Source organism: Dermochelys coriacea, chromosome 5 (assembly GCF_009764565.3).
Source record: "Dermochelys coriacea isolate rDerCor1 chromosome 5, rDerCor1.pri.v4, whole genome shotgun sequence".
Lineage (NCBI taxonomy): Eukaryota > Metazoa > Chordata > Testudines > Dermochelyidae > Dermochelys > Dermochelys coriacea.
This window is the reverse complement of record NC_050072.1, coordinates 15,427,782-15,441,268: the sequence shown is the minus strand read 5'-3', so window position 1 is coordinate 15,441,268 and position 13,487 is coordinate 15,427,782.

The window sequence follows — 13,487 nt, the reverse complement described above, 5'->3', positions numbered from 1 at the left end:
TCACTTTTGCCGTGATGGAAACGACTGCGTCCATAGGCAACTGGTGCCTCCCCATACTGGGGGGGGGCACCAGCTAAAGGAGGGGGACACGTGACCTCCACATATGTCTCCTCCCTGCCCCATCCCCAGCCCAGGGCCCCCATCCCACATTACCTGAGAGGGGGAAGGGGCTCTGTCCTCCCGCTGTGCCGGCTCTCCCCCTCCTCCCCACCCCCGGCACAGTCACGCAGCCAGGCCCGGGTTGGGAGTGGGACGGAGCCGCTCCTGGTCTCTGCTCTGACTGTGCAGCATAGCCAGCTGCCTGGGAGAAAGCCTGGCTGGGGAGGGCGGCAGCCTGCTCCCAGCCCAGGCTCGGCTTCTGTAGCTCACGAAAGCTTATGCTCTAATAAATTTGTTAGTCTCTAAGGTGCCACAAGTACTCCTTTTCTTTTTTCAAAGAAGAAGGTTCTGTCTACATTAAGAACATTCATATTGGAATAAACTGCAATGGTGTAAACCCTGCTTTACGCTGGTGCTGCACATCTGCAGTTCCATTGTGTAGCGCAGTAACTATACCCTTAGAGTTACACTAGTAGAAATGCCTTTAATGTAGGCAGAGCCTTAGAAAACTCAGTGGTCACTGCCAGTCCCATCTTCACTAAAGATGTCACAATGAGCAGCAGTGACAAACAGGAGTAGATATATGGATGAAAAGGAAGAAGAATAGCTAATTTAATTGGCTTACACAGTTTTGGTGTAAAGTACTGGATTGACATCTCTGAAAACTGAAGTCCTCTCCTTCCAGGACAAGCACGGCCCAGTTGTTGATGAGGTAAGATTCCTATACATTGCCTAGCTAATGGGCTTCAGCCCTGCTCTAGCGAGAACCCCTTCTGAAAGGGGCCATGTAGCTTCGTTTGTGCTCAGGCCTTAGTCACTCTGCTAGAACTCCCCCAAGGGTGAACAATTCATGTCTGAATTGCGTCAGGTGTGGATCCACCAGCTCATTTCACAGCCAAGCAATAAACTGGGTCAGATTTGAACACGCCACTTCCCATTGCCAGCTTCTCTAAGTTTCCAAGGGGTGGAGCCAAAACTCACTGAAATCAATGAGAGGCTTTCCATGGACGTCAGCGATTAGATGGATTAGAACCCATAACCCTCCAGTTTCTCTGGAGATTTTGTTTAGGTTTTACAATACAAAGAGTTACTCTTTTCAGACCACTGCCTCAAATGTTCTGCTGAGTGGTGGGCCTTGATTGATCAAAACTCGCCACCCTTCAGATCAGTGTATTTTAAACCTAGTGGGGAACATTAGGAGCCCAGCCTCACTATTATGTGTGTCTGTTCAGTGCTTCTCCATTCCATGCACAGTTGCTTTAGAACAATACTCCTGACTTCCAAATAAAGCTTAGGAATAATTCTGTGTTCAAAATAAGCTGTTGTCAAAATAAGTGGGTAAATAGTAACTATTTATGGAATGTTTGCCCTGAGCTTCAGCCAACTTTAACTATACGTATAGCCTGTGGTGAGAGGGGGAGACTATAAATAGGCCATTGCTTTGTACGAGGCTTTATAAAACAGGCTGAAGAAATGATGGAAATATAATTGGCCAATGAGAATTCCATACCTGGCAGGTTTCCATTATGCTCTCATGTGTCAGTGTTCGTTGTTCAATTTGTCCTGCTTGCATTTAAATACCCACAGGCTGTGCAGAAAAGGCAAGGCCCCATTTACTGGCTAAATCACCTCCCGCCTTTGAGGAGCTGGACCTTGTGTCCTGATCCTTCAGTTCAGTTCCGGATTCTAACACTTCAGCTAAAAGTGCTCTTGCCTAGTTGGGACGAGTAGGAGTAGATTCAGGTCGGGCTGCCAGAGAGCACCATCGACCAACCAAGCGCACTTGGGCTCTAACCCCTGTCTACACACTGCTTTATGGAACTTAGCTGAAAACAGCTTTCAGCACCAGTTCTCCCTGAACCAACTGTGGGAATGGCTCACGTTCTAGTGCAGTGTTTCACAGTGTGGCTCTAGGTAGGTGTTTTCTGTGATCTGTGCAGCATGGCCAGCTCTTGTGATTTTATTGCAAGACTCCCAGCTCCTAGAGTCCTATGATTAGGTGCAAATCTCAGCTTTCATTAAAAAAAAAAAGTTTCTAGCTCTCAGGGTTGTAGAGAAAAGCTTGAAGATGTGACTCCTAAAGACTGTGACACCAGAAGACAAAAGGAGCCCCAGGGGCACTCTGGCTTAGAAACCATGATTTAAAAAAAAAAAAAAGCACACCACAAACACCTGCTATTTTGTGGGCTCAGCTCATGGTTTGTGAACTCATTTTACAATGACAGTGAGCAGCATGTTCTCAACAAAGCAGGGGCTCTTCGGTATGAGTGACATGCTTTAGTTTATTATATCAACCACACAGTGTTTTATCCTGGATTCAGTGTCTACCGTCCTGCAGCCAAGGAGCTTTCTTCGAATTACATTGCCTCAGCAGAGTGTCAACCACCTCTTGGCCTGACGGCCTCCATTGCCTGATGACAGATCTCGTCTCTGGGAAGGGTCAGTTCTGCAGAGAGGAGAGGAAGATTGGGCTTGAGGGCTTATATCAGTCCCTGGCATCAGGGGCATCTGACATAATGAGGCAAAGGAAGCCACATTGTCCAAACAAAAAAAAAAAAAAAAAAAAACTCCAGCGTGGTTGGCTTATGCCCTGAATCCCAGAGGCTTTATCCTCCTAGATAATGGAGGCACAGGTGTGCTCATCATTAAGGATATGATTTGGTCCATGACTTCACCAGACCTCTGTGACTTCTTTGGCTTCAGCTGTCAGCGGCTGCAGCTGGGGCTGGAGCCGGGGCTGTGTGCCCCTCCCATGGCTGGAGTCGGAGCTGTGCATACCCGCCCTGCTGCAGCGGGGCTCAGGCTGCCAGTCCTGCCCATGGGAGTCCAGCTGTCATTCCTTCTTCCCCCAAACCCCTCCCCTCCCATTATTTTTAGTAAAAGTCACAGACAGGTCATGGGCTCCTTTGAATTTTTGTTTATTGCCCATGACCTGTCCGTGACTTTTACTAAAAATAGCAGTGACAAAATCTTAACCTTAGTCATCATGCATGTCAATATCTGATCTTCTTTTGAATCCTCTTGGCTTAAATATAACTTGTGGCAGTGAGTTCCATAGGCTAACTGCATTTTATAACAGACTATTTCCTTTTAGTGGTTTAATATCCTTTGCCTGTCATTCTTGAATTTCTTCTTATTCTCGTCTTATGGAAAAGGACTCAATTTATTTTTTCTACACCTTTTAGTATATTGTACACCTCAGTCACATCCCTGCTTATTTGTTCAATGATTTCTCCTCATCCTAACTCCAGAAGGGACCACTATGATCATCTGACCTCCTGTATAACATAGGCCATAGAACTTCCCCAAAACAATTCTTAGAGCAGATATTTTAGGAAAAACATCCAATCTTAATTTTAAAATGTTCAATGATGGAGCATCCACCACAACCCTTAGTGAATTGTTCCAAAGGTTAATTACTCTCACAGTTAAAAATTAGCATCTTATTCTCAGTCTGAATTTGTCTAGCTTCAACTTCTAGCCATTGGATCGTGTTCTACCTTTCTCTGCTAGATTTAGGAGCTCATTATTAAATATTTGTTCCCCATGTAGGTACTTACAGACTATAATCAAATCACTCCTCAACATTCTCTTTGTTAAGCTAAAGAGGTTGAGCTCTGTCTAGCACTATAAGGCATGTTTTCAAATCCTTTAATCATTTTTGTGGCTCTTCTCTGAACCCTCTCAAATTTATCAATATCCTTCTTGAATTTTGGACACCAGAACTGGACACAGTATTCCAACAGTGCCTAAGACAAAGGTAAAATAACGTCTCTACTGCTACTTGAGATTCCCCTGTTCACGCATCCCAGGATGGCATTAGCTCTTTTGGCCATAGTATCACACTGGGAGCTTGTGTTCAGCTGATTATCCACCAACCCCCAAATCTTTTTCAGAGTCACTCTTTCCCAGGATAGATCCCCCATCCTGTAAGTGTGGCCTGTGTTCTTTGTTTCCTAGTTGTATGCATTTAAGTTTAGCTATGTTAAAACATACATTGTTTGCTTGCAACCGGTTTACAAATGATCCAGATTGCTCTGAATCAGTGACCTGTTCTCTTTATTATTTACCACTCCCCCAATTTTTGTGTCATCTGCAAACCTTATCAGTGATGATTTTATGTTTATTTCCAAGTCATTGATAAAAATGTTAAATAGCATAAGCCAAGTACCAATCCCTGTAGGACCTCCCAGAAACAGGTTTGCTTGATGACAATTCTCTGTTTACATTTGAGACCTATCAGTTAGCCAGTTTTAATCCATTTAATGTGTGCCATGTTAATTTTATATTACTCTAGTTTTTTAATCAAAATGTCATACAGTACCAAGCCAAATACCTTACAGGTAGGGGAAGGCGGCATGTGAGCTGATTTTCCGTAGTACTCACACTGCCCGGGTCCTGGCCACCAGTCGGGGGGGGAACTCTGCATTTTAATTTAATTTTAAATGAAGCTTCTTAAACATTTTAAAACCCTTATTTACTTTACATACAATAGTTTAGTTATATATTATAGACTTATAGAAAGAACCCTTCTAAAACGTTAATGTATTACTGGAACACAAAACCTTAAATTGGAGTGAATAAATGAAGACTCGGCACACCACTTCTGAAAGGTTGCCAACCCCTGCCTTACAGAAATCTAAGTATATTACAGCAACATTATTACTTTTATCAACCAAACTTGTAACCTCATCAAAACAAGATATCAAATTAGTTTGACGAATTTATGGCAAATAAATATATGTTGATTTGCATTAATTACATTACTCAACTTTAGTTCTTTATCATTTGAGTCCCAATTAATAAAGCCTCCAAGTCTCTAATCACTTTTACTACCCCTCTCTGGACCCCTTTGATTTCTACTGTATATTTTGGGAGGCGAAATGTCCAGAGTTGTATGCAGTATTCCAGGCAGATTCTTGCCATTGGTTTATATAACACACTCTTTAAGACAAAAAGAAAAGGAGTACTTGTGGCACCTTAGAGACTAACAAATTTATTAGAGCATAAGCTTTCGTGAGCTACAGCTCACTTCATCGGATGCATTTGGTGGAAAAAATTTTCCATCAATTTTCCAAATTGACCAACAGTTATGGGGGGGCCAGTGTTTGATCTAGTGTTTGTATTCCACTAGGGCACAGATAGTCCACTTGCTTGTGTTTAGTTGCTTGGGCTTTGTAAACTCCTTTGTACCGCTGGGAGGGAGAAAAGAACCAAGTAAGGTGGATCAACAGTGCAAGGCAGTTTGCTCACATGTTTAAAATAAAACAGCAGACGAGTCCTTGGCATCTGCTCTCCTGCGAGTTTCTCCCAACCAAAATATGAAGTGAAAATTAAATTTAAATTCTTTTCCTTCCCCTAAATCAAATCTTGCAGGCGCCAATTGCCATTTGAAAGGTCAACCTTTCCACCTCAAAGTCTGTAATCGATAAATTATTGACCTAACAACATCCATAAACTTCAGCCTATCTTTATCTTTTTCTCCCTCCCCCCCTTTAAAGAATACATGTAGGGGTGGGAATGAGGAGGATGGAAGTCTGCATAACCTCGCAGCTGGGGAGCTTGTAAACGCAGGTATCTACAGCAGTTGGGGAGACATGTGCGCATCTTCAGAGCCACACTATTTTCCATGTCCTTTGGGCAATTTAAAATCAAGTTTGTAAAAGTGGAATTTTAATTGCTGACCTGTTTCGTTTTTTTTCCCCTCTGCTGCAGAGCAGAGTTTTGAGTGGACTGTATTCCTGCAAACCAAATTAAATGAATAATTTTAAAGGCTTTATCCTTTTTTACATGCAAGTACCATAAAAAGACATAATGCTGGCAGTGTTTCCGGCTCACAATGTTTGGAGCTTTTCTTTCAGCCCTGCCTTCTTCGGTCATCATTATGATGTAAGGATCTCATCTTGTGAGGGGTTGTAGTTGTTTTCAAAATAAGTTTCTAGCCTTTGTGCTTGTAGAGAGCAGCTTGAAAATATGACCCTCAAATTTTCCAACAGCAGAGGCAAATAAAAAGAAACCTTGCTGTATTATGTTTAAAAACCTCATGATTTATGAGCCAATCTCAGGATTTGGGGGGGCCTGATTTGTGATTTTTGATTGATTGTGGTTGGCCAATACTGCACGGGATCCTTTTGTATACATTTTTATTACTTATTGGTGGGAGGAAAGTTTTCAGTTGATGTTTCCATTCACAAAGAGAGAACACTAGCTTTCAACCTAAAACACATTTTCTTTTTGTACTAAGGAAAACATCAAGAAAGGACAAAAACCCAAGTCTCTCCTGGAGAACAGACAGTGTGTGTCTGTGTCCTCTTGTCTCTGTGCAGTAGCTCAGAAAATAGCAACCTGGCTGCTGAGTTTTGCAAATAGGGAGAGCTTTTAAAGATTTAAAGGGGCAGTACACAGAAGACTACGGCATTTCAGTTGCATTGCTATAGCCACCATGGTTAACAGGAGCAGTTTAGCATGGCTTAAGACTCCAAAAAAAAACCAAAAAAAAAAACCCACAACAACAACAAAACAAGAACACCCTCCAATTTCTTTGCACCCCACCCTGTAATAGTGGAACAGTGTGTTGAAATAAGAGTTGGCCCATTACAAACCATGATGTGAAATCTTCCATTTCCATCTCTTCAGACAATAATGTTCTCTGACTGAGTCTTCCTCTATGCCTCAGGATGAAAGGAAATGAGTATGTGCCTTTTCTGGCCCTTTTAAAGGGGACCTAAAAATGTTTAGTTTTTATCTTTTAAAAAATACATTGGTTTTGCTGCTTGTGTTTTGCCTTAGGAACATCTGGAATGTCAAGTCTCTTCTTTCCTGGCTTTGCTTGTGGTTTCATTGGTGATTTATGTGTTTTCCTGACCCTGCTTGCAAAGAGCATTGAAAGTTTACCAAAGATGGCTTTTCTCCCAACTGTTCTTACGGCTGTTTGACTTAGGCCAGTTCTGCACGAGAAACTTTTCCTGCTATGGCAATGTCAGTTTGGTGTGTGATTTTTGTGTGTGACATTTCTATCCTGGTAAAAGCCCTAGTGTTGGCTTTTGCCCTTAAGGTTTCTGCCTATGATGGATCAGCTACCTTCACACACAACTGATCCTGACTGGCTTGAGATCGGGTGGCTCCATTTAGTTATCAGACCCAGCTAGGGAAGAGCTGGGGATTTTCCCAAAGAGCTGGATGAGCTAATTGGAGAAAGAGGAGAGGAGCTGGAAAGCAGCCTGAAAGAAGGTTGAGAAGCAGAAAGGGGAGACAGGCTACACCCAGGGTGAGCTGTAAGCTTGAATAGAGGTAGGAACCCTGATGAGTGGCAGCCTGCCTGAACCCCTGAGCGAAAGGAGAAGCATGCCAGCCCCTGAACAGTGGGCTTGATGGAGGCCCAAGAATCTGGGGTGAGGCATGGGGACAGACATGGAGTGGAGGTGCACCTGTGAGAAAGAGCCAGGCTGAAAGTTTGGTTGTGTTCATATTCTTGTTGAAGGTTGGTAAGACTCTGAGGCCCCAGAAGGGATAAGACTCTGTAAAGTGTCCTACATATGAAGTAGTTCAAAGGGAGGTGGGGAAAAGGTGCTGCAATGCCATGTTCAGCCAGAAAGGGGGCATGTTCAGGTGGCAACTTTATCACAAAGCTATAGCAGCAAAAACACGTTTTTGCTGGTACAAGCTATCTCTCCACTACAAGGGTTTGCTGGTATACCTAAACCAACATAGTTAAACCAGCAAACCTTTACTAATGTAGAATGGCCTGAATTATTTGTTGTTAAACAAGCAAAAAACAAAGGGCCAGATTCTCTGGTCTGCTACGGCCACTTTGCAACATGTTAAGTGGTATAAAGTGGCCTTAAAGTGGCAGGAAAAGGCCAATGGAGATTCTGCCTTGTGCAAGGGAACTCTTCGCTGGCAAAAAGGTAGGTGGACTGTTGTCCACTCCCTCCTGCACTGGCCGCCGTCAGGGACATTGTCCTCAGAGACAAGGAAGAACGGCAGAGTGGGGGTTGGGTGAAGGGGAAGAATCAAGGCTAAGTTTTGAATAAACATCCCATTCCCTCTGAACTCTCTCTGATGCCAGGATTCTACAATGTCTCCAGTCATCCATAGAGTCTTCCAAGAAAAAACAGGAAGGACAAGACTTTAAGATGATTTAAAAAAAAAAAAAAAATCCTTTCTTGCCTCCTTCAGCCATCACGAAAATCCAAAATAAATACCTAAAAAGGGCACAAAGTCACATTTTCCCCCACTTTGCAGGTCGCCTTCAATATGTTCATGATCCTGCCAAGTAGTTTGCATTCTCAGCTCCCAATGAAGTCCTCAACTCACCTCCCGGCACCTCTCAGGACCAAGCCCTTGATGTGTAGTGTAGCATCTTCCTCCTTCTTCTTCTCCTCCTCCTCCTCCGTGGCAAAAAAGAAAGGGGCTACAAGTGCAATTAGCTTTTCATGGTGACATTCACCCCTATGCAGAGAGGAATAGCACAAAGCCTGTGTACCAAAGGCCTGACCCAAAGTTCCCTAAAGACAATGGAAAGACCTTGATGGTCTTTAGATATGAGTCCGGCTTAGAAGGCTTAAGGTGAACTTAAATGTTACAAACACCACATACTGACTTCTGTACAGGGATGGATTTTCTCCCCACGTGCTAAGAGTTTGTTAGATCAGTGGTTCTCAGTCTTTTTCAACTACCCCTTTCAGGAGTCTGAAACTTGAGCCCCACTGCCCAAGCCTCAAGCACGTAACAGTTTAGCAGGGCCCTGAGCAATTGCCCTGCTTGCCACCTCCTAACACCAGCCCTGCACTTGCGAATCCCCTAAACCCATCCTACTACCCCCCTGGGGGTCCCCCTCAGGCTGAGAAACACTGATCTAGATGAGCTGATGTACCGCCTGGAAGACTTCTGCGTACACTCAGTGGTATGCGTAACTTTGGTTGAGAACCACTGTCTTAGACATTTCAGGCGACCATTCATCCCCAGCAGAGCTCAGACCCGTCCTTCCCTCAAATCCTCAGCTGTCTGGGCCTGTAGTTTCTCCCTGTCTGCACACAGGTGCCCACGTGACGTTTCTCCCTGTCTGCAGTATCTATTGAGCACTCAAAGCACCATGAGGCTTTATAGGCATCATTAACTGTTAGGGCCCTGCGGGGGGACTTGGCGTGAATCCTCATACAACCATCACAGCAACGCACAAAAAACTGAAGCTGGCCACCCATGCTATCCATCTATGAATATGCATGCAGTGCATGGGTGTGTGTGACCGCATGCATCTGAATGTGTAAGAGTGCGTGTGTTGGCCCAATACCTCAGACGTAGGTTAGTCTCTGACTAATTATGAGGGCTGATTTCATCAATTTTTACAATTTTTACAAACCTGTAATAAACCAAAGGAAATGCAACTGCATCCTTTAATATTGAACTCTACTGGGCCTTTAAAGTTGTATTGCTAATCACAGGTATTTTGCAGGCACAGACTTGACACTGCTCACTAAAAGTAACTGATGATTAAAGGTGCCAGTTTGGCAGGTCTGTGCATTGCCCTATGAATAGGCAACATGTAGGGAATTTCCAGGATACTTCCTTACAAACACTATTATTAGATGCATATTTCAAGAGGCAAGTATTGTCAGAGCACGGAGACAGCTGAGGTAATGTTAATGAACAGAAGGCAAAGTTTGTACAAGGAATTTATATTTGTAGACCATTCCAGGAAAGGTTGAACTTAATTTCCCAATAAGTTTACACCTTCTGGCTTGGGAAAGGCAACATTTTTTTTCTGGCAAACATCAAGGAATGTCTCCCAGCCAAATACATTGTCTGTTATAATAGATGTGTCAAATAAGTTGGAACATCATTAGAGCACTTCAGGCAGCATCAGCAAATTCAACAGAGTTTAAGCTTTCCTTAAATTAATAGGGGCTGATCCAAAAAGTTTGCTAAAGTCAGTGGCAAAGCTCCCACTGACTTTAGTGAGATTTGGCTCAGGCTTGTTTGTATTCCTTTTTAATGGGGGGGGGGGGGGAACCTTCCAGATGTGAAACAAGGCAGAAGAGTACCCAGAAGTCACCTACTACAGGACAGGCCCAACAAAGAAGAGAACAGAACGCCACTAGCCATCACCTTCAGCCCCCAACTAAAACCTCTCCAACGCATCATCAAGGATCTACAACCTATCCTGAAGGACGAGCCCTCACTCTCACAGATCTTGGGAGACAGGCCAGTCCTTGCTTACAGGCAGCCCCCCAACATGAAGCAAATACTCACCAGCAACCACACACCACACAACAGAACCACTAACCCAGGAATCTATCCTTGCAACAAAGCCCGTTGCCAACTGTGTCCCAGGGGACACCGTCATAGGGCCTAATCACATCAGCCACACTATCAGAGTCTCATTCACCAGCACATCTACCAATGTGATACATGCCATCATGTGCCAGAAATGCCCCTCTGCCATGTTCATTGGTCAAACTGGACAGTCTCTACATAAAAGAATAAATGGACACAAATCAGACGTCAAGAATTATAACATTCAAAAACCAGTCGGAGAACACTTCAGTCTCTCTGGTCACTTGATTACAGACCTGAGAGTGGCTATTCAACAAAAAAGCTTCAAAAACAGACTCCAATGAGAGACTGCTGAATTGGAATTAATTTGCAAACTGGATACAATTAACTTAGACTTGAATAGAGACTGGGAGTGGATGAGTCATTACACAAAGTAAAACTATTTTCCCATGTTATTCCCCCCCCCACCACTGTTCCTCAGATGTTCTTGTCAACTGCTGCAAATGGCCCACCTTGATTATCACCACAAAAGGTTTTCTTCCCCCCCACCCCCCTCCTGGTGGTAATAGCTCATCTTAAGTGATCACTCTCCTTACAGTGTGTATGATAAAACCCATTGTTTCAGGTTCTCTCTCTCTCTCTCTGTATATATAAATAAATCTCCCCACTGTATTTTCCACTGAATGCATCCGATGAAGTGAGCTGTAGCTCATGAAAGCTTATGCTCAAATAAATTTGTTAGTCTCTAAGGTGCCACAAGTCCTCCTTTTCTTTTTGCGAATACAGACTAACACGGCTGCTACTCTGAAATCTAAAGGCAGGGCTGTGTGCCTGAGTCTGCAGACAGACAGACAGACTGGAGGAAAAATTGGGAGGTGACCACTGCGCCAGTCATCTCAATGAGGTGTACACTCTGAAGCCTAATGATGAATCACTTAAATGCCAAAATTAATTGATCACACAGGAGAAGTATCCAGATAGGATACCTGTGGATGGTAAATGGAGCTAGGAATTGGGGAAGGAGATTGAGTAGGATATTACTTCTTTCCCCTCCCATTTGTGTCAGAATGGCCAAGCAACATGCTATGTACTGCAGCTGCTTTTAGGACTAGGGAATTACAAAGACTCGAGGGCTATTGAGAACTGTCATCTCTTTTGACAGAAAGCATGAAAGGCTGCTTGGACTGTGACTGAAAGCAGCAATAGGCATAGCTAGCAGCTAGACTGCCAGCACCTTCTCCTGAGCTTTGGTAGCTCTTAGTTCCAAACATGCAATGAGTTGAAAAAGTTTGAGTCCTGTCCCCAAGTGCCGAACCCCAAAAGGAAGAACTGTTGAGAACTTACATTGCTGAAGATACCATACCTTGTCTTTCTGAAAGTGTTCTTGGAATGTTGCTAATACAGATATATTCTCTCTTGAATTCCATAGAACTTTCCCATAGGGTGAGGTTTAGCGGACGCCCATCGCTCATAGATATATTGTCTCTTAAATTCTAGATGTTGGTTTAAAACTCCAATAGAATGGAGAGCATTCTCATTAAATACTATGAGCCAGGTCCTCTGCTGGTTTAAATTGGTCCTACTCTGATATACACCAGCTATGGATCTTGGTCTAGAAGAGAAGAAGCATTGTACAGAGGTTAGGGTAGTAGCCTGGGACTGGGAAAGATGAGAAAGTAACTGTCTCTGTGCCTCAAAGCACTGCCCTATTTCATAGGCATGTTGAGAAGATAAACTACATTGAAGATTGTGAAGCACTCAGATATTATAGTGATGGAGGCCACAGACGTATAATCAATAGAATAATTAAGTGTGCGTGTGATGCATAGCCATTTTCATGTAATATTTTGGTTTACTACTTGCAATTAATGAACACACACACAATCATATCCAAGTAGCCATATGCAATTGTTATAGCATGCAAAAGTGCTCACCCTCTGATATTAAATATGAAGTGGTGAGTGAGCACAAATAGTAAAAGGATGGGTTGAAGGACAAATTTATCTTGTATTTACCTGGGCTACGCATGTGCACATCTGGCTTGGATAATGGAGTATAGGGTTTGCTTATAAAATTTGCAGATGACACCAGCCTGGGAGGGACTGCAAGCACTTTGGAGGACAGGATTAGAATTTAAAATGACCTTGATAAATTGGAGGACTGGTGTGAAAACAACAAGAGAAATTCAGTAAAGACAAGAGCAAAGTAGTGAACTTAAGAAGGAAAAATCAAATGCAGAACTACAGAATGGGGAGATGGAAAATGGACTTAGGACGGAAGAATCCCATGCACCGCTACAGACTAGGGACCGAATGGCTAGGCAGCAGTTCTCCAGAAAAGGACCTGGGGTTACAGTGGACGAGAAGCTGGATATGAGTCAACAGCGTGCCCTTGTTGCCAAGAAGGTCAATGGCATTTTGGGCTGTATAAGTAAGGGCATTGCCAGCAGATCAAGGGACATGAGGCCTCACCAGTGTTGAATAGAGGGGAACGATCATCTGGAATACTGTGTCCAGTTTTGGGCCCCACACTACAAGGAGGATGTGGAAAAATTGGAAAGCGTCCAGCGGAGGGCAACAAAAATGATTAGGAACACATGACTTATGAGGAGAAAACTGGGATTGTTTAGTCTGCAGAAGAGAAGAATTGGGAGGGGGGGGATTTGATAGCTGCTTTCAACTACCTGAAAGGGGGTTCCAAAGAGGATGGATCTAGGCTGTTCTCAGCGGTAGCAGATGACAGAACGAGGAGTAATGGTCTTAAGTTGCGGTGGGAGAAGTTTAGGTTGGATATTAAGAAAAACTTTCACTAGGAGGGTGGTGAAGCACTGGAATGCGTTACCTAGGGAGGTGGTGGAATCTCCTTCCTTTGAGGTTTTTAAGGTCAGGCTTGACAAAGCCCTGGCTGGGATGATTTAGTTGGGGGTTGGACTAGATGACCTCCCGAGGTCCCTTCCAACCCTGATATTCTATGATTCTATGGTAGTACCGCTGAAAAGGATCTAGGGGCTACAGCGGATCACAAATTGAATATGAGTCAACAGTGTGATGCATTTACAAAAAGGCTAATCGTTCTGGATATATTAACAGGCACTGTAATAAGTCTCAGCTGGA